This window comes from Pleurodeles waltl, chromosome 12 (genome assembly GCF_031143425.1).
Source record: "Pleurodeles waltl isolate 20211129_DDA chromosome 12, aPleWal1.hap1.20221129, whole genome shotgun sequence".
Lineage (NCBI taxonomy): Eukaryota > Metazoa > Chordata > Amphibia > Caudata > Salamandridae > Pleurodeles > Pleurodeles waltl.
In genome coordinates this window covers 125853917-125877574 of record NC_090451.1, presented here as the reverse complement: position 1 = coordinate 125877574, position 23658 = coordinate 125853917, and the positions used below count along the sequence as shown (strand labels likewise).

The 23658-nt window shown below is 42.7% G+C and overlaps 6 non-coding genes across 6 annotated transcripts; all 6 read right to left on the bottom strand.

Moving 5' to 3' along the window:
* Positions 1-3: 3 nt before the first annotated feature.
* TRNAL-AAG (transfer RNA leucine (anticodon AAG)) lies at positions 4-85 on the bottom strand. The gene has a single exon. It is a non-coding gene; the product is annotated as a tRNA-Leu (tRNA).
* A 4122-nt stretch (positions 86-4207) lies between these two features.
* On the bottom strand, positions 4208-4289 carry TRNAL-AAG (transfer RNA leucine (anticodon AAG)). The gene has a single exon. It is a non-coding gene; the product is annotated as a tRNA-Leu (tRNA).
* A 4108-nt stretch (positions 4290-8397) lies between these two features.
* TRNAL-AAG (transfer RNA leucine (anticodon AAG)) lies at positions 8398-8479 on the bottom strand. Its single transcript has one exon. It is a non-coding gene; the product is annotated as a tRNA-Leu (tRNA).
* A 4122-nt stretch (positions 8480-12601) lies between these two features.
* TRNAL-AAG (transfer RNA leucine (anticodon AAG)) lies at positions 12602-12683 on the bottom strand. The gene has a single exon. It is a non-coding gene; the product is annotated as a tRNA-Leu (tRNA).
* A 4105-nt stretch (positions 12684-16788) lies between these two features.
* TRNAL-AAG (transfer RNA leucine (anticodon AAG)) lies at positions 16789-16870 on the bottom strand. Its single transcript has one exon. It is a non-coding gene; the product is annotated as a tRNA-Leu (tRNA).
* Positions 16871-20977: 4107 nt separating this feature from the next.
* Positions 20978-21059, bottom strand: TRNAL-AAG (transfer RNA leucine (anticodon AAG)). The gene has a single exon. It is a non-coding gene; the product is annotated as a tRNA-Leu (tRNA).
* Positions 21060-23658: the final 2599 nt, after the last annotated feature.

Here is a 23658-nt window from a genome sequence, read left to right as displayed (position 1 = left end):
CTCTGGCAGCGGTGGGATTTGAACCCACGCCTCCAAAGAGACTGGAGCCTTAATCCAGCGCCTTAGACCGCTCGGCCACGCTACCTGTTGCTCTCAGTGTGTCTGTGCACTTCATGAGCACCGTAACCCTGAGTCTCCTCACTTAGTGTGGAAAGTCGAGTTGATAAACCATTTCATGGACATGATTACAATGTCGGGAGGGTGATGTGGTAATTGAAGGTTATCTCTCTTACTCAGTCACTGCACAAGTCTTCTCCCACCTGCTCGGACCTAGTGCAATCACCTTAAAAGACAACACTCTCCGAGCAATGACTTCCAACCAAGGTATAAGCACCTGCTCTACATAGGCAATGTGACTCCATCATTTTCTAATGAAACAAGTGTTCATACTGGTGGGGTCATTTCTTTGGGTGGGATCTAATGAATGAGCAGTTCATTCAAAAATAACTGAGGAGTTGCACGTATTCATGACATCAGCCCTATTGCCGCACCCAGTCTCCCCAACATACTGTTTAGCTTTCCAGTGACGTCATGTCTTGTGTGGCCTATTCACATTCCGCTGTTAATATTTTTTAGCCAATAGAATTTCACAGGCTCCCGTCTTTGAGCTCACATTGAAAAGGCACAAGTCCCAAAATGCAACCGGGTGCTGTTTAAAACTCCAGCACTGGTGGGCGGTGCCCCAGGTGACATGGGGTCCACCTGGATGCCCTGACTGCCTTTTCACGTGACAGTCACAGACACACACAGGACAGAGGTTCAAAAGCTATTCTGAAAGAAGTAAGGACAACAGGCCCACGTGAAACTAAACTTTTTAAATAGATGATTTTTGTTTCTATTGACCTGGTTCTCACTCGTTCTGCGCGCCAAGTCAAATGTAAATGAGCCCCGCAATAAAAATGCACAGAGGATGGTAAAATTCACTTCACTCTGCGCTCGTTGATGCTGAGAGCATGGTTGTCAGCCCGCACGCTTGTTATTTTGATGTGAAATTACTTGATTGCTTTGTGATAATTTTCATTACTTCGAATTGCAAGCTCCCCTACCCCAGTAATAATGTTTGAGGTATTGCTTCCCTACCACACCAACAAGGCCACCCTCTGACCAAGTCCTTTGCCTCTCTTCAGAACTACCATAAGCCCCTCCATGCACTAGGAACTTTTTGCTTGACGACCATCTAGGCGTCCTTGGAATATTGATATTTAGAAGTAACAATGTTTGTTTATTTTAACTAACTGACCTTTTTAGGGTCTCGCTTGATAGACTCTGTAGTATTCAGTAAAGGGCTTGGAGCCCGCATGTCTCTCACCATTTTTTTATTTATGTGGCACTCTTCTTTACAGTTTCCTAATTCATCAAGGCATGTCTTGCATCATTTCCGTTCCTCTCTGTAGAGCAGCGACCAAGCGTTGATTGATTCAGCTTAATCAGTGCCTGACCGCTGCTCCCCACCTGATCAAGGTACTATTTTTTCCTTTTACCTTCTAGTGCCCTGCAAACAGAAGGCTTGTGACTGGCAAAAACATGCCCAGCAGGACAACCAAAACTGTTAAGTTTTAAATTTAAATCGAACTTTCTTTTATTTTGCCAAATCGTCTTTTCCCACGTTCCACGCATGTTTTCTTTTGCTTTTGTTCGTGGGCACTCTTCTCAAAAGATGACGATTAGCTCGTTTAAAATATTGCAAATCAACAGTGTTTCTTTATTATGTGTAAATTCTGAAATTAATCTTTAACACATAATCCTGCGGTACACTTCAATCCACCCCACTCCAATCTTCCCCACTACAATCCACCCCATCCAGACCACTTCACCCACACTAATCCACCTCACTCCAGTCCAAATCACTCACCCGAATCCAATCCACTCTAACTCATCCTACTCCAATCCTCTCCACCCACCCCAAGCAAATCTGTCTCACTCCAATGTGCCCCACTATAATAAAAAACAATCTGCACCACTCCAAAACAATCTGTCCCACTTCGATCCAAAACAATCTGCCCCACTCCAATCTGCCCGACTCCACTTCAAAACAATCTCCCCTACTCCAATTCAAAACAATCTACCCCACTGCAATCTGCTGCACTCCAATCAAAAACAAACTACCACACTGCAATCCAAAACAATCTGCCATACTGCAATCGAAAACAATCTGTCCCACCCAAGGCAGTGGTGGCTGGTGCACTTTGAAAGGAGTTGGTGGGAGGGAAAAATAGTTCATCTGAAGCTAAGTGAAGAAATTGGAATAAAATAGTGCATTTTAACCCCTTCGCTGCCAGCCTTTTCCCCCTCAGGTGCCAGGCATTTTTTTGGCTATTTGGGGCAGGGCGCGCTTAGGCCCTCATAGATTTTTGTCCACATAAGCTATCCACGCCAAATTTGCGTCCTTTTTTTCCAACATCCTAGGGATTCTAGAGGTACCCAGACTTTGTGGGTTCCCCTGAAGGAGACCAAGAAATTAGCCAAAATACAGTAAAAATGTTGTTTTAAAAAAGAAAAAAATGGAAAAAAGGGCTGGAGAAGAAGGCTTGTGGTTTTTGTCCCTGAAATTGGCATCAACAAAGGGTTTGCACTGCTAAAATCACCAGCTTCCCAGCTTTCAGGGACAGGCAGACTTGAATCAGAAAACCCAATTTTTCAACACAATTTTGGCATTTTACTGGGACATACCCCATTTTTACGATTTTGTGTGCTTTTAGCCTCCTTCCAGTCAGTGACAGAAAAGGGTGTGAAACCAATGCTGGGTCCCAGTAACCTAAACATTTTTGAAAAGAAGACAACATTCTGAATTCAGCAATGGGTAACTTGTGTAGATCTTACAAGTGTTTCCTACAGAAAATAACAACTGAAATAAAAAAAAAATATTGAAATTGAGAAGAAAAAAACAGCCATTTTCCTCTACGTTTTACTCTGTAACTTTTTTCTGCAATGTCAGATTTTTGAAAGCAATATACCATTACGCCTGCTGGACTCTTCTGGTTGCGGGGATATATAGGGCTTGTAGGTTCATCAAGAACCCTAGGTATCCAGAGAAAATAAATGAGCTGCACCTTGCAGTGGGTTTTCATTCTATACCGGGTATACTGCAATTAATTTGCCGAAGTATATAGAGTGAAAAATAGGTATCAAGAAAACCTTTCTATTTCCAAAATGGGCACAAGATAAGGAGTGAAGGAGCAGTGGTTATTTGCACATCTCTGAATTCTGGGGTGCCCACACTAGCATGCGAATTAAAGGGCATTTCTCAAATAGACGTCTTTTTTACACACTGTCTTATATTTGGAAGGAAAAAATGTAGATAAAGACAAGGGGCAGTAACTCTTGTTTTGCTATTCTATGTTTCCCCAAGTCTCCCGATAACATTTTTTACCTCACTTGTGTGGGTAGGCCTAGCGCCCGCGACAGGAAGTGCCCCAAAACACAACGTGGACACATCAAATTTTCCCAAAGAAAACCAAAACCTAGGTAAAAGACATTGTCATTTGCAACGCCAATAGCTCTAACTCTCACAAATGTGAGACCTTTCGCATTGCAAATGCTTGTTTTTTTGTGCAGGCAAGTGTGCGTGGAGCCTGCTTTGGTTCTTAAGACCTCAGACCTAAAGCAAAGCTTAGACAGAAACATAGCAATGTGCCCTTTGCACACAGTTAGAGATCCTACTAAATGGAGTCATATATAGGTCTGCACGGCCATTTTGCACAATTTTGTTGTGATATAAAGTTTCGGTAGAGCTCAATGAGAGCTGGTAGTTATGGCCGAGTGGTTAAGGTGATGGGCTTGAAATCCTTTGGGGGTTCCCTGCACGGGTTTGAATCCTGCTGACTACCTCTGTTGTTTATTTCAAACCTGATTTTTAAAATAACTGTGAAGAACACATTTACCAACTTTATTTGGGAAGATAGATAATTTACTTTAAATCTTTATTTAACAGAGGTTCGATTTTATTTTGCAGAGAGAAGAGCGGGTGACCGCGTGGGGAGAACAAATTATTTGTTAAACCTTCCATTTGAAGGTGATCTAAGCAGAATGAAGCAAAACAACAGCAGCGCCAATCAGCCGATTTCTTGGAGTCCACGGTTTAGGAGTTTACTTAGAAGGAGACTGAAAAAGAGTTTTAAAATTAGGGACCTATTGGTAGAGTCACTGTTTATGCAAATTGAAGGGTCAGAAGGGAGATGCGTCATTAAGATCTGTAAAAATCCATCTCTGGCAGCGGTGGGATTTGAACCCACGCCTCCAAAGAGACTGGAGCCTTAATCCAGCGCCTTAGACCGCTCGGCCACGCTACCTGTTGCTCTCAGTGTGTCTGTGCACTTCATGAGCACCGTAACCCTGAGTCTCCTCACTTAGTGTGGAAAGTCGAGTTGATAAACCATTTCATGGACATGATTACAATGTCGGGAGGGTGATGTGGTAATTGAAGGTTATCTCTCTTACTCAGTCACTGCACAAGTCTTCTCCCACCTGCTCGGACCTAGTGCAATCACCTTAAAAGACAACACTCTACGAGCAATGACTTCCAACCAAGGTATAAGCACCTGCTCTACATAGGCAATGTGACTCCATCATTTTCTAATGAAACAAGTGTTCATACTGGTGGGCTCATTTCTTTGGGTGGGATCTAATGAATGAGCAGTTCATTCAAAAATAACTGAGGAGTTGCACGTATTCATGACATCAGCCCTATTGCCGCACCCAGTCTCCCCAACATACTGTTTAGCTTTCCAGTGACGTCATGTCTTGTGTGGCCTATTCACATTCCGCTGTTAATATTTTTTAGCCAATAGAATTTCACAGGCTCCCGTCTTTGAGCTCACATTGAAAAGGCACAAGTCCCAAAATGCAACCGGGTGCTGTTTAAAACTCCAGCACTGGTGGGCGGTGCCCCAGGTGACATGGGGCCCACCTGGATGCCCTGACTGCCTTTTCACGTGACAGTCACAGACACACACAGGACAGAGGTTCAAAAGCTATTCTGAAAGAAGTAAGCACAACAGGCCCATGTGAAACTAAACTTTTTAAATAGATGATTTTTGTTTCTATTGACCTGGTTCTCACTCGTTCTGCGCGCCAAGTCAAATGTAAATGAGCCCCGCAATAAAAATGCACAGAGGATGGTAAAATTCACTTCACTCTGCGCTCGTTGATACTGAGAGCATGGTTGTCAGCCCGCACGCTTGTTATTTTGATGTGAAATTACTTGATTGCTTTGTGATAATTTTCATTACTCCGAATTGCAAGCTCCCCTACCCCAGTAATAATGTTTGAGGTATTGCTTCCCTACCACACCAACAAGGCCACCCTCTGACCAAGTCCTTTGCCTCTCTTCAGAACTACCATAAGCCCCTCCATGCACTAGGAACTTTTTGCTTGACGACCATCTAGGCGTCCTTGGAATATTGATATTTAGAAGTAACAATGTTTGTTTATTTTAACTAACTGACCTTTTTAGGGTCTCGCTTGATAGACTCTGTAGTATTCAGTAAAGGGCTTGGAGCCCGCATGTCTCTCACCATTTTTTTATTTATGTGGCACTCTTCTTTACAGTTTCCTAATTCATCAAGGCATGTCTTGCATCATTTCCGTTCCTCTCTGTAGAGCAGCGACCAAGCGTTGATTGATTCAGCTTAATCAGTGAATGACCGCTGCTCCCCACCTGATCAAGGTACTATTTTTTCCTTTTACCTTCTAGTGCCCTGCAAACAGAAGGCTTGTGACTGGCAAAAACATGCCCAGCAGGACAACCAAAACTGTTAAGTTTTAAATTTAAATCGAACTTTCTTTTATTTTGCCAAATCGTCTTTTCCCACGTTCCACGCATGTTTTCTTTTGCTTTTGTTCGTGGGCACTCTTCTCAAAAGATGACGATTAGCTCGTTTAAAATATTGCAAATCAACAGTGTTTCTTTATTATGTGTAAATTCTGAAATTAATCTTTAACACATAATCCTGCGGTACACTTCAATCCACCCCACTCCAATCTTCCCCACTACAATCCACCCCATCCAGACCACTTCACCCACACTAATCCACCTCACTCCAGTCCAAATCACTCACCCGAATTCAATCCACTCTAACTCATCCTACTCCAATCCTCTCCACCCACCCCAAGCAAATCTGTCTCACTCCAATGTGCCCCACTATAATAAAAAACAATCTGCACCACTCCAAAACAATCTGTCCCACTTCGATCCAAAACAATCTGCCCCACTCTACTTCAAAACAATCTCTCCTACTCCAATTCAAAACAATCTACCCCACTGCAATCTGCTGCACTCCAATCAAAAACAAACTACCACACTGCAATCCAAAACAATCTGCCATACTGCAATCGAAAACAATCTGTCCCACCCAAGGCAGTGGTGGCTGGTGCACTTTGAAAGGAGTTGGTGGGAGGGAAAAATAGTTCATCTGAAGCTAAGTGAAGAAATTGGAATAAAATAGTGCATTTTAACCCCTTCGCTGCCAGCCTTTTCCCCCTCAGGTGCCAGGCATGTTTTTGGCTATTTGGGGCAGGGCGCGCTTAGGCCCTCATAGATTTTTGTCCACATAAGCTATCCACGCCAAATTTGCGTCCTTTTTTTCCAACATCCTAGGGATTCTAGAGGTACCCAGACTTTGTGGGTTCCCCTGAAGGAGACCAAGAAATTAGCCAAAATACAGTAAAAATGTTGTTTTAAAAAAGAAAAAAATGGAAAAAAGGGCTGGAGAAGAAGGCTTGTGGTTTTTGTCCCTGAAATTGGCATCAACAAAGGGTTTGCACTGCTAAAATCACCAGCTTCCCAGCTTTCAGGGACAGGCAGACTTGAATCAGAAAACCCAATTTTTCAACACAATTTTGGCATTTTACTGGGACATACCCCATTTTTACGATTTTGTGTGCTTTTAGCCTCCTTCCAGTCAGTGACAGAAATGGGTGTGAAACCAATGCTGGGTCCCAGTAACCTAAACATTTTTGAAAAGAAGACAACATTCTGAATTCAGCAATGGGTAACTTGTGTAGATCTTACAAGTGTTTCCTACAGAAAATATCAACTGAAATAAAAAAAAAAATATTGACATTGAGAAGAAAAAAACAGCCATTTTCCTCTACGTTTTACTCTGTAACTTTTTTCTGCAATGTCAGATTTTTGAAAGCAATATACCATTACGCCTGCTGGACTCTTCTGGTTGCGGGGATATATAGGGCTTGTAGGTTCATCAAGAACCCTAGGTATCCAGAGAAAATAAATGAGCTGCACCTTGCAGTGGGTTTTCATTCTATACCGGGTATACTGCAATTAATTTGCCGAAGTATATAGAGTGAAAAATAGGTATCAAGAAAACCTTTCTATTTCCAAAATGGGCACAAGATAAGGAGTGAAGGAGCAGTGGTTATTTGCACATCTCTGAATTCTGGGGTGCCCACACTAGCATGCGAATTAAAGGGCATTTCTCAAATAGACGTCTTTTTTACACACTGTCTTATATTTGGAAGGAAAAAATGTAGATAAAGACAAGGGGCAGTAACTCTTGTTTTGCTATTCTATGTTTCCCCAAGTCTCCCGATAACATTTTTTACCTCACTTGTGTGGGTAGGCCTAGCGCCCGCGACAGGAAGTGCCCCAAAACACAACGTGGACACATCAAATTTTCCCAAAGAAAACCAAAACCTAGGTAAAAGACATTGTCATTTGCAACGCCAATAGCTCTAACTCTCACAAATGTGAGACCTTTCGCATTGCAAATGCTTGTTTTTTTGTGCAGGCAAGTGTGCGTGGAGCCTGCTTTGGTTCTTAAGACCTCAGACCTAAAGCAAAGCTTAGACAGAAACATAGCAATGTGCCCTTTGCACACAGTTAGAGATCCTACGAAATGGAGTCATATATAGGTCTGCACGGCCGTTTTGCACAATTTTGTTGTGATATAAAGTTTCGGTATAGCTCAATGAGAGCTGGTAGTTATGGCCGAGTGGTTAAGGTGATGGGCTTGAAATCCTTTGGGGGTTCCCTGCACGGGTTTGAATCCTGCTGACTACCTCTGTTGTTTATTTTAAACCTGATTTTTAAAATAACTGTGAAGAACACATTTACCAACTTTATTTGGGAAGATAGATAATTTACTTTAAATCTTTATTTAACAGAGGTTCGATTTTATTTTGCAGAGAGAAGAGCGGGTGACCGCGTGGGGAGAACAAATGATTTGTTAAACCTTCCATTTGAAGGTGATCTAAGCAGAATGAAGCAAAACAACAGCAGCGCCAATCAGCCGATTTCTTGGAGTCCACGGTTTAGGAGTTTACTTAGAAGGAGACTGTAAAAGAGTTTTAAAATTAGGGACCTATTGGTAGAGTCACTGTTTATGCAAATTGAAGGGTCAGAAGGGAGATGCGTCATTAAGATCTGTAAAAATCCATCTCTGGCAGCGGTGGGATTTGAACCCAAGCCTCCAAAGAGACTGGAGCCTTAATCCAGCGCCTTAGACCGCTCGGCCACGCTACCTGTTGCTCTCAGTGTGTCCGTGCACTTCATGAGCACCGTAACCCTGAGTCTCCTCCGTGAGTGTGGAAAGTCGAGTTGATAAACCATTTCATGGACATGATTACAATGTCGGGAGGGTGATGTGGTAATTGAAGGTTATCTCTCTTACTCAGTCACTGCACAAGTCTTCTCCCACCTGCTCGGACCTAGTGCAATCACCTTAAAAGACAACACTCTCCGAGCAATGACTTCCAACCAAGGTATAAGCACCTGCTCTACATAGGCAATGTGACTCCATCATTTTCTAATGAAACAAGTGTTCATACTGGTGGGCTCATTTCTTTGGGTGGGATCTAATGAATGAGCAGTTCATTCAAAAATAACTGAGGAGTTGCACGTATTCATGACATCAGCCCTATTGCCGCACCCAGTCTCCCCAACATACTGTTTAGCTTTCCAGTGACGTCATGTCTTGTGTGGCCTATTCACATTCCGCTGTTAATATTTTTTAGCCAATAGAATTTCACAGGCTCCCGTCTTTGAGCTCACATTGAAAAGGCACAAGTCCCAAAATGCAACCGGGTGCTGTTTAAAACTCCAGCACTGGTGGGCGGTGCCCCAGGTGACATTGGGCCCACCTGGATGCCCTGACTGCCTTTTCACGTGACAGTCACAGACACACACAGGACAGAGGTTCAAAAGCTATTCTGAAAGAAGTAAGCACAACAGGCCCACGTGAAACTAAACTTTTTAAATAGATGATTTTTGTTTCTATTGACCTGGTTCTCACTCGTTCTGCGCGCCAAGTCAAATGTAAATGAGCCCCGCAATAAAAATGCACAGAGGATGGTAAAATTCACTTCACTCTGCGCTCGTTGATGCTGAGAGCATGGTTGTCAGCCCGCACGCTTGTTATTTTGATGTGGAATTACTTGATTGCTTTGTGATAATTTTCATTACTCCGAATTGCAAGCTCCCCTACCCCAGTAATAACGTTTGAGGTATTGCTTCCCTACCACACCAACAAGGCCACCCTCTGACCAAGTCCTTTGCCTCTCTTCAGAACTACCATAAGGCCCTCCATGCACTAGGAACTTTTTGCTTGACGACCATCTAGGCGTCCTTGGAATATTGATATTTAGAAGTAACAATGTTTGTTTATTTTAACTAACTGACCTTTTTAGGGTCTCGCTTGATAGACTCTGTAGCATTCAGTAAAGGGCTTGGAGCCCGCATGTCTCTCACCATTTTTTTATTTATGTGGCACTCTTCTTTACAGTTTCCTAATTCATCAAGGCATGTCTTGCATCATTTCCGTTCCTCTCTGTAGAGCAGCGACCAAGCGTTGATTGATTCAGCTTAATCAGTGCCTGACCGCTGCTCCCCACCTGATCAAGGTACTATTTTTTCCTTTTACCTTCTAGTGCCCTGCAAACAGAAGGCTTGTGACTGGCAAAAACATGCCCAGCAGGACAACCAAAACTGTTAAGTTTTAAATTTAAATCGAACTTTCTTTTATTTTGCCAAATCGTCTTTTCCCACGTTCCACGCATGTTTTCTTTTGCTTTTGTTCGTGGGCACTCTTCTCAAAAGATGACGATTAGCTCGTTTAAAATATTGCAAATCAACAGTGTTTCTTTATTATGTGTAAATTCTGAAATTAATCTTTAACACATAATCCTGCGGTACACTTCAATCCACCCCACTCCAATCTTCCCCACTACAATCCACCCCATCCAGACCACTTCACCCACACTAATCCACCTCACTCCAGTCCAAATCACTCACCCGAATCCAATCCACTCTAACTCATCCTACTCCAATCCTCTCCACCCACCCCAAGCAAATCTGTCTCACTCCAATGTGCCCCACTATAATAAAAAACAATCTGCACCACTCCAAAACAATCTGTCCCACTTCGATCCAAAACAATCTGCCCCACTCCAATCTGCCCGACTCCACTTCAAAACAATCTCCCCTACTCCAATTCAAAACAATCTACCCCACTGCAATCTGCTGCACTCCAATCAAAAACAAACTACCACACTGCAATCCAAAACAATCTGCCATACTGCAATCGAAAACAATCTGTCCCACCCAAGGCAGTGGTGGCTGGTGCACTTTGAAAGGAGTTGGTGGGAGGGAAAAATAGTTCATCTGAAGCTAAGTGAAGAAATTGGAATAAAATAGTGCATTTTAACCCCTTCGCTGCCAGCCTTTTCCCCCTCAGGTGCCAGGCATTTTTTGGGCTATTTGGGGCAGGGCGCGCTTAGGCCCTCATAGATTTTTGTCCACATAAGCTATCCACGCCAAATTTGCGTCCTTTTTTTCCAACATCCTAGGGATTCTAGAGGTACCCAGACTTTGTGGGTTCCCCTGAAGGAGACCAAGAAATTAGCCAAAATACAGTAAAAATTTTGTTTTAAAAAAGAAAAAAATGGAAAAAAGGGCTGGAGAAGAAGGCTTGTGGTTTTTGTCCCTGAAATTGGCATCAACAAAGGGTTTGCACTGCTAAAATCACCAGCTTCCCAGCTTTCAGGGACAGGCAGACTTGAATCAGAAAACCCAATTTTTCAACACAATTTTGGCATTTTACTGGGACATACCCCATTTTTACGATTTTGTGTGCTTTTAGCCTCCTTCCAGTCAGTGACAGAAATGGGTGTGAAACCAATGCTGGGTCCCAGTAACCTAAACATTTTTGAAAAGAAGACAACATTCTGAATTCAGCAATGGGTAACTTGTGTAGATCTTACAAGTGTTTCCTACAGAAAATAACAACTGAAATAAAAAAAAAATATTGAAATTGAGAAGAAAAAAACAGCCATTTTCCTCTACGTTTTACTCTGTAACTTTTTTCTGCAATGTCAGATTTTTGAAAGCAATATACCATTACGCCTGCTGGACTCTTCTGGTTGCGGGGATATATAGGGCTTGTAGGTTCATCAAGAACCCTAGGTATCCAGAGAAAATAAATGAGCTGCACCTTGCAGTGGGTTTTCATTCTATACCGGGTATACTGCAATTAATTTGCCGAAGTATATAGAGTGAAAAATAGGTATCAAGAAAACCTTTCTATTTCCAAAATGGGCACAAGATAAGGAGTGAAGGAGCAGTGGTTATTTGCACATCTCTGAATTCTGGGGTGCCCACACTAGCATGCAAATTAAAGGGCATTTCTCAAATAGACGTCTTTTTTACACACTGTCTTATATTTGGAAGGAAAAAATGTAGATAAAGACAAGGGGCAGTAACTCTTGTTTTGCTATTCTATGTTTCCCCAAGTCTCCCAATAACATTTTTTACCTCACTTGTGTGGGTAGGCCTAGCGCCCGCGACAGGAAGTGCCCCAAAACACAACGTGGACACATCAAATTTTCCCAAAGAAAACCAAAACCTAGGTAAAAGACATTGTCATTTGCAACGCCAATAGCTCTAACTCTCACAAATGTGAGACCTTTCGCATTGCAAATGCTTGTTTTTTTGTGCAGGCAAGTGTGCGTGGAGCCTGCTTTGGTTCTTAAGACCTCAGACCTAAAGCAAAGCTTAGACAGAAACATAGCAATGTGCCCTTTGCACACAGTTAGAGATCCTACTAAATGGAGTCATATATAGGGCTGCACGGCCATTTTGCACAATTTTGTTGTGATATAAAGTTTCGGTAGAGCTCAATGAGAGCTGGTAGTTATGGCCGAGTGGTTAAGGTGATGGGCTTGAAATCCTTTGGGGGTTCCCTGCACGGGTTTGAATCCTGCTGACTACCTCTGTTGTTTATTTTAAACCTGATTTTTAAAATAACTGTGAAGAACACATTTACCAACTTTATTTGGGAAGATAGATAATTTACTTTAAATCTTTATTTAACAGAGGTTCGATTTTATTTTGCAGAGAGAAGAGCGGGTGACCGCGTGGGGAGAACAAATTATTTGTTAAACCTTCCATTTGAAGGTGATCTAAGCAGAATGAAGCAAAACAACAGCAGCGCCAATCAGCCGATTTCTTGGAGTCCACGGTTTAGGAGTTTACTTAGAAGGAGACTGTAAAAGAGTTTTAAAATTAGGGACCTATTGGTAGAGTCACTGTTTATGCAAATTGAAGGGTCAGAAGGGAGATGCGTCATTAAGATCTGTAAAAATCCATCTCTGGCAGCGGTGGGATTTGAACCCACGCCTCCAAAGAGACTGGAGCCTTAATCCAGCGCCTTAGACCGCTCGGCCACGCTACCTGTTGCTCTCAGTGTGTCTGTGCACTTCATGAGCACCGTAACCCTGAGTCTCCTCACTTGGTGTGGAAAGTCGAGTTGATAAACCATTTCATGGACATGATTACAATGTCGGGAGGGTGATGTGGTAATTGAAGGTTATCTCTCTTACTCAGTCACTGCACAAGTCTTCTCCCACCTGCTCGGACCTAGTGCAATCACCTTAAAAGACAACACTCTCCGAGCAATGACTTCCAACCAAGGTATAAGCACCTGCTCTACATAGGCAATGTGACTCCATCATTTTCTAATGAAACAAGTGTTCATACTGGTGGGCTCATTTCTTTGGGTGGGATCTAATGAATGAGCAGTTCATTCAAAAATAACTGAGGAGTTGCACGTATTCATGACATCAGCCCTATTGCCGCACCCAGTCTCCCCAACATACTGTTTAGCTTTCCAGTGACGTCATGTCTTGTGTGGCCTATTCACATTCCGCTGTTAATATTTTTTAGCCAATAGAATTTCACAGGCTCCCGTCTTTGAGCTCACATTGAAAAGGCACAAGTCCCAAAATGCAACCGGGTGCTGTTTAAAACTCCAGCACTGGTGGGCGGTGCCCCAGGTGACATGGGGTCCACCTGGATGCCCTGACTGCCTTTTCACGTGACAGTCACAGACACACACAGGACAGAGGTTCAAAAGCTATTCTGAAAGAAGTAAGCACAACAGGCCCACGTGAAACTAAACTTTTTAAATAGATGATTTTTGTTTCTATTGACCTGGTTCTCACTCGTTCTGCGCGCCAAGTTAAATGTAAATGAGCCCCGCAATAAAAATGCACAGAGGATGGTAAAATTCACTTCACTCTGCGCTCGTTGATGCTGAGAGCATGGTTGTCAGCCCGCACGCTTGTTATTTTGATGTGGAATTACTTGATTGCTTTGTGATAATTTTAATTACTCCGAATTGCAAGCTCCCCTACCCCAGTAATAATGTTTGAGGTATTGCTTCCCTACCACACCAACAAGGCCACCCTCTGACCAAGTCCTTTGCCTCTCTTCAGAACTACCATAAGCCCCTCCATGCACTAGGAACTTTTTGCTTGACGACCATCTAGGCGTCCTTGGAATATTGATATTTAGAAGTAACAATGTTTGTTTATTTTAACTAACTGACCTTTTTAGGGTCTCGCTTGATAGACTCTGTAGTATTCAGTAAAGGGCTTGGAGCCCGCATGTCTCTCACCATTTTTTTATTTATGTGGCACTCTTCTTTACAGTTTCCTAATTCATCAAGGCATGTCTTGCATCATTTCCGTTCCTCTCTGTAGAGCAGCGACCAAGCGTTGATTGATTCAGCTTAATCAGTGCCTGACCGCTGCTCCCCACCTGATCAAGGTACTATTTTTTCCTTTTACCTTCTAGTGCCCTGCAAACAGAAGGCTTGTGACTGGCAAAAACATGCCCAGCAGGACAACCAAAACTGTTAAGTTTTAAATTTAAATCGAACTTTCTTTTATTTTGCCAAATCGTCTTTTCCCACGTTCCACGCATGTTTTCTTTTGCTTTTGTTCGTGGGCACTCTTCTCAAAAGATGACGATTAGCTCGTTTAAAATATTGCAAATCAACAGTGTTTCTTTATTATGTGTAAATTCTGAAATTAATCTTTAACACATAATCCTGCGGTACACTTCAATCCACCCCACTCCAATCTTCCCCACTACAATCCACCCCATCCAGACCACTTCACCCACACTAATCCACCTCACTCCAGTCCAAATCACTCACCCGAATCCAATCCACTCTAACTCATCCTACTCCAATCCTCTCCACCCACCCCAAGCAAATCTGTCTCACTCCAATGTGCCCCACTATAATAAAAAACAATCTGCACCACTCCAAAACAACCTGTCCCACTTCGATCCAAAACAATCTGCCCCACTCCACTTCAAAACAATCTCCCCTACTCCAATTCAAAACAATCTACCCCACTGCAATCTGCTGCACTCCAATCAAAAACAAACTACCACACTGCAATCCAAAACAATCTGCCATACTGCAATCGAAAACAATCTGTCCCACCCAAGGCAGTGGTGGCTGGTGCACTTTGGAAGGAGTTGGTGGGAGGGAAAAATAGTTCATCTGAAGCTAAGTGAAGAAATTGGAATAAAATAGTGCATTTTAACCCCTTCGCTGCCAGCCTTTTCCCCCTCAGGTGCCAGGCATTTTTTTGGCTATTTGGGGCAGGGCGCGCTTAGGCCCTCATAGATTTTTGTCCACATAAGCTATCCATGCCAAATTTGCGTCCTTTTTTCCAACATCCTAGGGATTCTAGAGGTACCCAGACTTTGTGGGTTCCCCTGAAGGAGACCAAGAAATTAGCCAAAATACAGTAAAAATTTTGTTTTAAAAAAGAAAAAATGGAAAAAAGGGCTGGAGAAGAAGGCTTGTGGTTTTTGTCCCTGAAATTGGCATCAACAAAGGGTTTGCACTGCTAAAATCACCAGCTTCCCAGCTTTCAGGGACAGGCAGACTTGAATCAGAAAACCCAATTTTTCAACACAATTTTGGCATTTTACTGGGACATACCCCATTTTTACGATTTTGTGTGCTTTTAGCCTCCTTCCAGTCAGTGACAGAAATGGGTGTGAAACCAATGCTGGGTCCCAGTAACCTAAACATTTTTGAAAAGAAGACAACATTCTGAATTCAGCAATGGGTAACTTGTGTAGATCTTACAAGTGTTTCCTACAGAAAATAACAACTGAAATAAAAAAAAAATATTGAAATTGAGAAGAAAAAAACAGCCATTTTCCTCTACGTTTTACTCTGTAACTTTTTTCTGCAATGTCAGATTTTTGAAAGCAATATACCATTACGCCTGCTGGACTCTTCTGGTTGCGGGGATATATAGGGCTTGTAGGTTCATCAAGAACCCTAGGTATCCAGAGAAAATAAATGAGCTGCACCTTGCAGTGGGTTTTCATTCTATACCGGGTATACTGCAATTAATTTGCCGAAGTATATAGAGTGAAAAATAGGTATCAAGAAAACCTTTCTATTTCCAAAATGGGCACAAGATAAGGAGTGAAGGAGCAGTGGTTATTTGCACATCTCTGAATTCTGGGGTGCCCACACTAGCATGCGAATTAAAGGGCATTTCTCAAATAGACGTCTTTTTTACACACTGTCTTATATTTGGAAGGAAAAAATGTAGATAAAGACAAGGGGCAGTAACTCTTGTTTTGCTATTCTATGTTTCCCCAAGTCTCCCGATAACATTTTTTACCTCACTTGTGTGGGTAGGCCTAGCGCCCGCGACAGGAAGTGCCCCAAAACACAACGTGGACACATCAAATTTTCCCAAAGAAAACCAAAACCTAGGTAAAAGACATTGTCATTTGCAACGCCAATAGCTCTAACTCTCACAAATGTGAGACCTTTCGCATTGCAAATGCTTGTTTTTTTGTGCAGGCAAGTGTGCATGGAGCCTGCTTTGGTTCTTAAGACCTCAGACCTAAAGCAAAGCTTAGACAGAAACATAGCAATGTGCCCTTTGCACACAGTTAGAGATCCTACTAAATGGAGTCATATATAGGTCTGCACGGCCATTTTGCACAATTTTGTTGTGATATAAAGTTTCGGTAGAGCTCAATGAGAGTTGGTAGTTATGGCCGAGTGGTTAAGGTGATGGGCTTGAAATCCTTTGGGGGTTCCCTGCACGGGTTTGAATCCTGCTGACTTCCTCTGTTGTTTATTTTAAACCTGATTTTTAAAATAACTGTGAAGAACACATTTACCAACTTTATTTGGGAAGATAGATAATTTACTTTAAATCTTTATTTAACAGAGGTTCGATTTTATTTTGCAGAGAGAAGAGCGGGTGACCGCGTGGGGAGAACAAATGATTTGTTAAACCTTCCATCGGTAGGTGATCTAAGCAGAATGAAGCAAAACAACAGCAGCGCCAATCAGCCGATTTCTTGGAGTCCACGGTTTAGGAGTTTACTTAGAAGGAGACTGTAAAAGAGTTTTAAAATTAGGGACCTATTGGTAGAGTCACTGTTTAAGCAAATTGAAGGGTCAGAAGGGAGATGCGTCATTAAGATCTGTAAAAATCCATCTCTGGCAGCGGTGGGATTTGAACCCACGCCTCCAAAGAGACTGGAGCCTTAATCCAGCGCCTTAGACCGCTCGGCCACGCTACCTGCTGCTCTCAGTGTGTCTGTGCACTTGATGAGCACCGCAACCCTGAGCCTCCTCACTGAGTGTGGAAAGTCGAGTTGATAAACCATTTCATGGACATGATTACAATGTCGGGAGGGTGATGTGGTAATTGAAGGTTATCTCTCTTACTCAGTCACTGCACAAGTCTTCTCCCACCTGCTCGGACCTAGTGCAATCACCTTAAAAGACAACACTCTCCGAGCAATGACTTCCAACCAAGGTATAAGCACCTGCTCTACATAGGCAATGTGACTCCATCATTTTCTAATGAAACAAGTGTTCATACTGGTGGGCTCATTTCTTTGGGTGGGATCTAATGAATGAGCAGTTCATTCAAAAATAACTGAGGAGTTGCACGTATTCATGACATCAGCCCTATTGCCGCACCCAGTCTCCCCAACATACTGTTTAGCTTTCCAGTGACGTCATGTCTTGTGTGGCCTATTCACATTCCGCTGTTAATATTTTTTAGCCAATAGAATTTCACAGGCTCCCGTCTTTGAGCTCACATTGAAAAGGCACAAGTCCCAAAATGCAACCGGGTGCTGTTTAAAACTCCAGCACTGGTGGGCGGTGCCCCAGGTGACATGGGGCCCACCTGGATGCTCTGACTGCCTTTCACGTGACAGTCACAGACACACACAGGACAGAGGTTCAAAAGCTATTCTGAAAGAAGTAAGCACAACAGGCCCACGTGAAACTAAACTTTTTAAATAGATGATTTTTGTTTCTATTGACCTGGTTCTCATTCGTTCTGCGCGCCAAGTCAAATGTAAATGAGCCCCGCAATAAAAATGCACAGAGGATGGTAAAATTCACTTCACTCTGCGCTCGTTGATGCTGAGAGCATGGTTGTCAGCCCGCACGCTTGTTATTTTGATGTGGAATTACTTGATTGCTTTGTGATAATTTTCATTACTCCGAATTGCAAGCTCCCCTACCCCAGTAATAACGTTTGAGGTATTGCTTCCCTACCACACCAACAAGGCCACCCTCTGACCAAGTCCTTTGCCTCTCTTCAGAACTACCATAAGCCCCTCCATGCACTAGGAACTTTTTGCTTGACGACCATCTAGGCGTCCTTGGAATATTGATATTTAGAAGTAACAATGTTTGTTTATTTTAACTAACTGACCTTTTTAGGGTCTCGCTTGATAGACTCTGTAGCATTCAGTAAAGGGCTTGGAGCCCGCATGTCTCTCACCATTTTTTTATTTATGTGGCACTCTTCTTTACAGTTTCCTAATTCATCAAGGCATGTCTTGCATCATTTCCGTTCCTCTCTGTAGAGCAGCGACCAAGCGTTGATTGATTCAGCTTAATCAGTGCCTGACCGCTGCTCCCCACCTGATCAAGGTACTATTTTTTCCTTTTACCTTCTAGTGCCCTGCAAACAGAAGGCTTGTGACTGGCAAAAACATGCCCAGCAGGACAACCAAAACTGTTAAGTTTTAAATTTAAATCGAACTTTCTTTTATTTTGCCAAATCGTCTTTTCCCACGTTCCACGCATGTTTTCTTTTGCTTTTGTTCGTGGGCACTCTTCTCAAAAGATGACGATTAGCTCGTTTAAAATATTGCAAATCAACAGTGTTTCTTTATTATGTGTAAATTCTGAAATTAATCTTTAACACATAATCCTGCGGTACACTTCAATCCACCCCACTCCAATCTTCCCCACTACAATCCACCCCATCCAGACCACTTCACCCACACTAATCCACCTCACTCCAGTCCAAATCACTCACCCGAATCCAATCCACTCTAACTCATCCTACTCCAATCCTCTCCACCCACCCCAAGCAAATCTGTCTCACTCCAATGTGCCCCACTATAATAAAAAACAATCTGCACCACTCCAAAACAATCTGTCCCACTTCGATCCAAAACAATCTGCCCCACTCTACTTCAAAACAATCTCCCCTACTCCAATTCAAAACAATCTACCCCACTGCAATCTGCTGCACTCCAATCATAAACAAACTACCACACTGCAATCCAAAACAATCTGCCATACTGCAATCGAAAACAATCTGTCCCACCCAAGGCAGTGGTGGCTGGTGCACTTTGAAAGGAGTTGGTGGGAGGGAAAAATAGTTCATCTGAAGCTAAGTGAAGAAATTGGAATAAAATAGTGCATTTTAACCCCTTCGCTGCCAGCCTTTTCCCCCTCAGGTGCCAGGCATTTTTTTGGCTATTTGGGGCAGGGCGCGCTTAGGCCCTCATAGATTTTTGTCCACATAAGCTATCCACGCCAAATTTGCGTCCTTTTTTTCCAACATCCTAGGGATTCTAGAGGTACCCAGACTTTGTGGGTTCCCCTGAAGGAGACCAAGAAATTAGCCAAAATACAGTAAAAATGTTGTTTTAAAAAAGAAAAAAATGGAAAAAAGGGCTGGAGAAGAAGGCTTGTGGTTTTTGTCCCTGAAATTGGCATCAACAAAGGGTTTGCACTGCTAAAATCACCAGCTTCCCAGCTTTCAGGGACAGGCAGACTTGAATCAGAAAACCCAATTTTTCAACACAATTTTGGCATTTTACTGGGACATACCCCATTTTTACGATTTTGTGTGCTTTTAGCCTCCTTCCAGTCAGTGACAGAAATGGGTGTGAAACCAATGCTGGGTCCCAGTAACCTAAACATTTTTGAAAAGAAGACAACATTCTGAATTCAGCAATGGGTAACTTGTGTAGATCTTACAAGTGTTTCCTACAGAAAATATCAACTGAAATAAAAAAAAAAATATTGAAATTGAGAAGAAAAAAACAGCCATTTTCCTCTACGTTTTACTCTGTAACTTTTTTCTGCAATGTCAGATTTTTGAAAGCAATATACCATTACGCCTGCTGGACTCTTCTGGTTGCGGGGATATATAGGGCTTGTAGGTTCATCAAGAACCCTAGGTATCCAGAGAAAATAAATGAGCTGCACCTTGCAGTGGGTTTTCATTCTATACCGGGTATACTGCAATTAATTTGCCGAAGTATATAGAGTGAAAAATAGGTATCAAGAAAACCTTTCTATTTCCAAAATGGGCACAAGATAAGGAGTGAAGGAGCAGTGGTTATTTGCACATCTCTGAATTCTGGGGTGCCCACACTAGCATGCGAATTAAAGGGCATTTCTCAAATAGACGTCTTTTTTACACACTGTCTTATATTTGGAAGGAAAAAATGTAGATAAAGACAAGGGGCAGTAACTCTTGTTTTGCTATTCTATGTTTCCCCAAGTCTCCCGATAACATTTTTTACCTCACTTGTGTGGGTAGGCCTAGCGCCCGCGACAGGAAGTGCCCCAAAACACAACGTGGACACATCAAATTTTCCCAAAGAAAACCAAAACCTAGGTAAAAGACATTGTCATTTGCAACGCCAATAGCTCTAACTCTCACAAATGTGAGACCTTTCGCATTGCAAATGCTTGTTTTTTTGTGCAGGCAAGTGTGCGTGGAGCCTGCTTTGGTTCTTAAGACCTCAGACCTAAAGCAAAGCTTAGACAGAAACATAGCAATGTGCCCTTTGCACACAGTTAGAGATCCTACGAAATGGAGTCATATATAGGTCTGCACGGCCGTTTTGCACAATTTTGTTGTGATATAAAGTTTCGGTATAGCTCAATGAGAGCTGGTAGTTATGGCCGAGTGGTTAAGGTGATGGGCTTGAAATCCTTTGGGGGTTCCCTGCACGGGTTTGAATCCTGCTGACTACCTCTGTTGTTTATTTTAAACCTGATTTTTAAAATAACTGTGAAGAACACATTTACCAACTTTATTTGGGAAGATAGATAATTTACTTTAAATCTTTATTTAACAGAGGTTCGATTTTATTTTGCAGAGAGAAGAGCGGGTGACCGCGTGGGGAGAACAAATGATTTGTTAAACCTTCCATTTGAAGGTGATCTAAGCAGAATGAAGCAAAACAACAGCAGCGCCAATCAGCCGATTTCTTGGAGTCCACGGTTTAGGAGTTTACTTAGAAGGAGACTGTAAAAGAGTTTTAAAATTAGGGACCTATTGGTAGAGTCACTGTTTATGCAAATTGAAGGGTCAGAAGGGAGATGCGTCATTAAGATCTGTAAAAATCCATCTCTGGCAGCGGTGGGATTTGAACCCAAGCCTCCAAAGAGACTGGAGCCTTAATCCAGCGCCTTAGACCGCTCGGCCACGCTACCTGTTGCTCTTAGAGTGTCTGTGCACTTCATGAGCACCGAAACCCTGAGTCTCCTCAGTGTGGAAAGTCGAGTTGATAAACCATTTCATGGACATGATTACAATGTCGGGAGGGTGATGTGGTAATTGAAGGTTATCTCTCTTACTCAGTCACTGCACAAGTCTTCTCCCACCTGCTCGGACCTAGTGCAATCACCTTAAAAGACAACACTCTCCGAGCAATGACTTCCAACCAAGGTATAAGCACCTGCTCTACATAGGCAATGTGACTCCATCATTTTCTAATGAAACAAGTGTTCATACTGGTGGGGTCATTTCTTTGGGTGGGATCTAATGAATGAGCAGTTCATTCAAAAATAACTGAGGAGTTGCACGTATTCATGACATCAGCCCTATTGCCGCACCCAGTCTCCCCAACATACTGTTTAGCTTTCCAGTGACGTCATGTCTTGTGTGGCCTATTCACATTCCGCTGTTAATATTTTTTAGCCAATAGAATTTCACAGGCTCCCGTCTTTGAGCTCACATTGAAAAGGCACAAGTCCCAAAATGCAACCGGGTGCTGTTTAAAACTCCAGCACTGGTGGGCGGTGCCCCAGGTGACATGGGGTCCACCTGGATGCCCTGACTGCCTTTTCACGTGACAGTCACAGACACACACAGGACAGAGGTTCAAAAGCTATTCTGAAAGAAGTAAGGACAACAGGCCCACGTGAAACTAAACTTTTTAAATAGATGATTTTTGTTTCTATTGACCTGGTTCTCACTCGTTCTGCGCGCCAAGTCAAATGTAAATGAGCCCCGCAATAAAAATGCACAGAGGATGGTAAAATTCACTTCACTCTGCGCTCGTTGATGCTGAGAGCATGGTTGTCAGCCCGCACGCTTGTTATTTTGATGTGAAATTACTTGATTGCTTTGTGATAATTTTCATTACTTCGAATTGCAAGCTCCCCTACCCCAGTAATAATGTTTGAGGTATTGCTTCCCTACCACACCAACAAGGCCACCCTCTGACCAAGTCCTTTGCCTCTCTTCAGAACTACCATAAGCCCCTCCATGCACTAGGAACTTTTTGCTTGACGACCATCTAGGCGTCCTTGGAATATTGATATTTAGAAGTAACAATGTTTGTTTATTTTAACTAACTGACCTTTTTAGGGTCTCGCTTGATAGACTCTGTAGTATTCAGTAAAGGGCTTGGAGCCCGCATGTCTCTCACCATTTTTTTATTTATGTGGCACTCTTCTTTACAGTTTCCTAATTCATCAAGGCATGTCTTGCATCATTTCCGTTCCTCTCTGTAGAGCAGCGACCAAGCGTTGATTGATTCAGCTTAATCAGTGCCTGACCGCTGCTCCCCACCTGATCAAGGTACTATTTTTTCCTTTTACCTTCTAGTGCCCTGCAAACAGAAGGCTTGTGACTGGCAAAAACATGCCCAGCAGGACAACCAAAACTGTTAAGTTTTAAATTTAAATCGAACTTTCTTTTATTTTGCCAAATCGTCTTTTCCCACGTTCCACGCATGTTTTCTTTTGCTTTTGTTCGTGGGCACTCTTCTCAAAAGATGACGATTAGCTCGTTTAAAATATTGCAAATCAACAGTGTTTCTTTATTATGTGTAAATTCTGAAATTAATCTTTAACACATAATCCTGCGGTACACTTCAATCCACCCCACTCCAATCTTCCCCACTACAATCCACCCCATCCAGACCACTTCACCCACACTAATCCACCTCACTCCAGTCCAAATCACTCACCCGAATCCAATCCACTCTAACTCATCCTACTCCAATCCTCTCCACCCACCCCAAGCAAATCTGTCTCACTCCAATGTGCCCCACTATAATAAAAAACAATCTGCACCACTCCAAAACAATCTGTCCCACTTCGATCCAAAACAATCTGCCCCACTCCAATCTGCCCGACTCCACTTCAAAACAATCTCCCCTACTCCAATTCAAAACAATCTACCCCACTGCAATCTGCTGCACTCCAATCAAAAACAAACTACCACACTGCAATCCAAAACAATCTGCCATACTGCAATCGAAAACAATCTGTCCCACCCAAGGCAGTGGTGGCTGGTGCACTTTGAAAGGAGTTGGTGGGAGGGAAAAATAGTTCATCTGAAGCTAAGTGAAGAAATTGGAATAAAATAGTGCATTTTAACCCCTTCGCTGCCAGCCTTTTCCCCCTCAGGTGCCAGGCATTTTTTTGGCTATTTGGGGCAGGGCGCGCTTAGGCCCTCATAGATTTTTGTCCACATAAGCTATCCACGCCAAATTTGCGTCCTTTTTTTCCAACATCCTAGGGATTCTAGAGGTACCCAGACTTTGTGGGTTCCCCTGAAGGAGACCAAGAAATTAGCCAAAATACAGTAAAAATGTTGTTTTAAAAAAGAAAAAAATGGAAAAAAGGGCTGGAGAAGAAGGCTTGTGGTTTTTGTCCCTGAAATTGGCATCAACAAAGGGTTTGCACTGCTAAAATCACCAGCTTCCCAGCTTTCAGGGACAGGCAGACTTGAATCAGAAAACCCAATTTTTCAACACAATTTTGGCATTTTACTGGGACATACCCCATTTTTACGATTTTG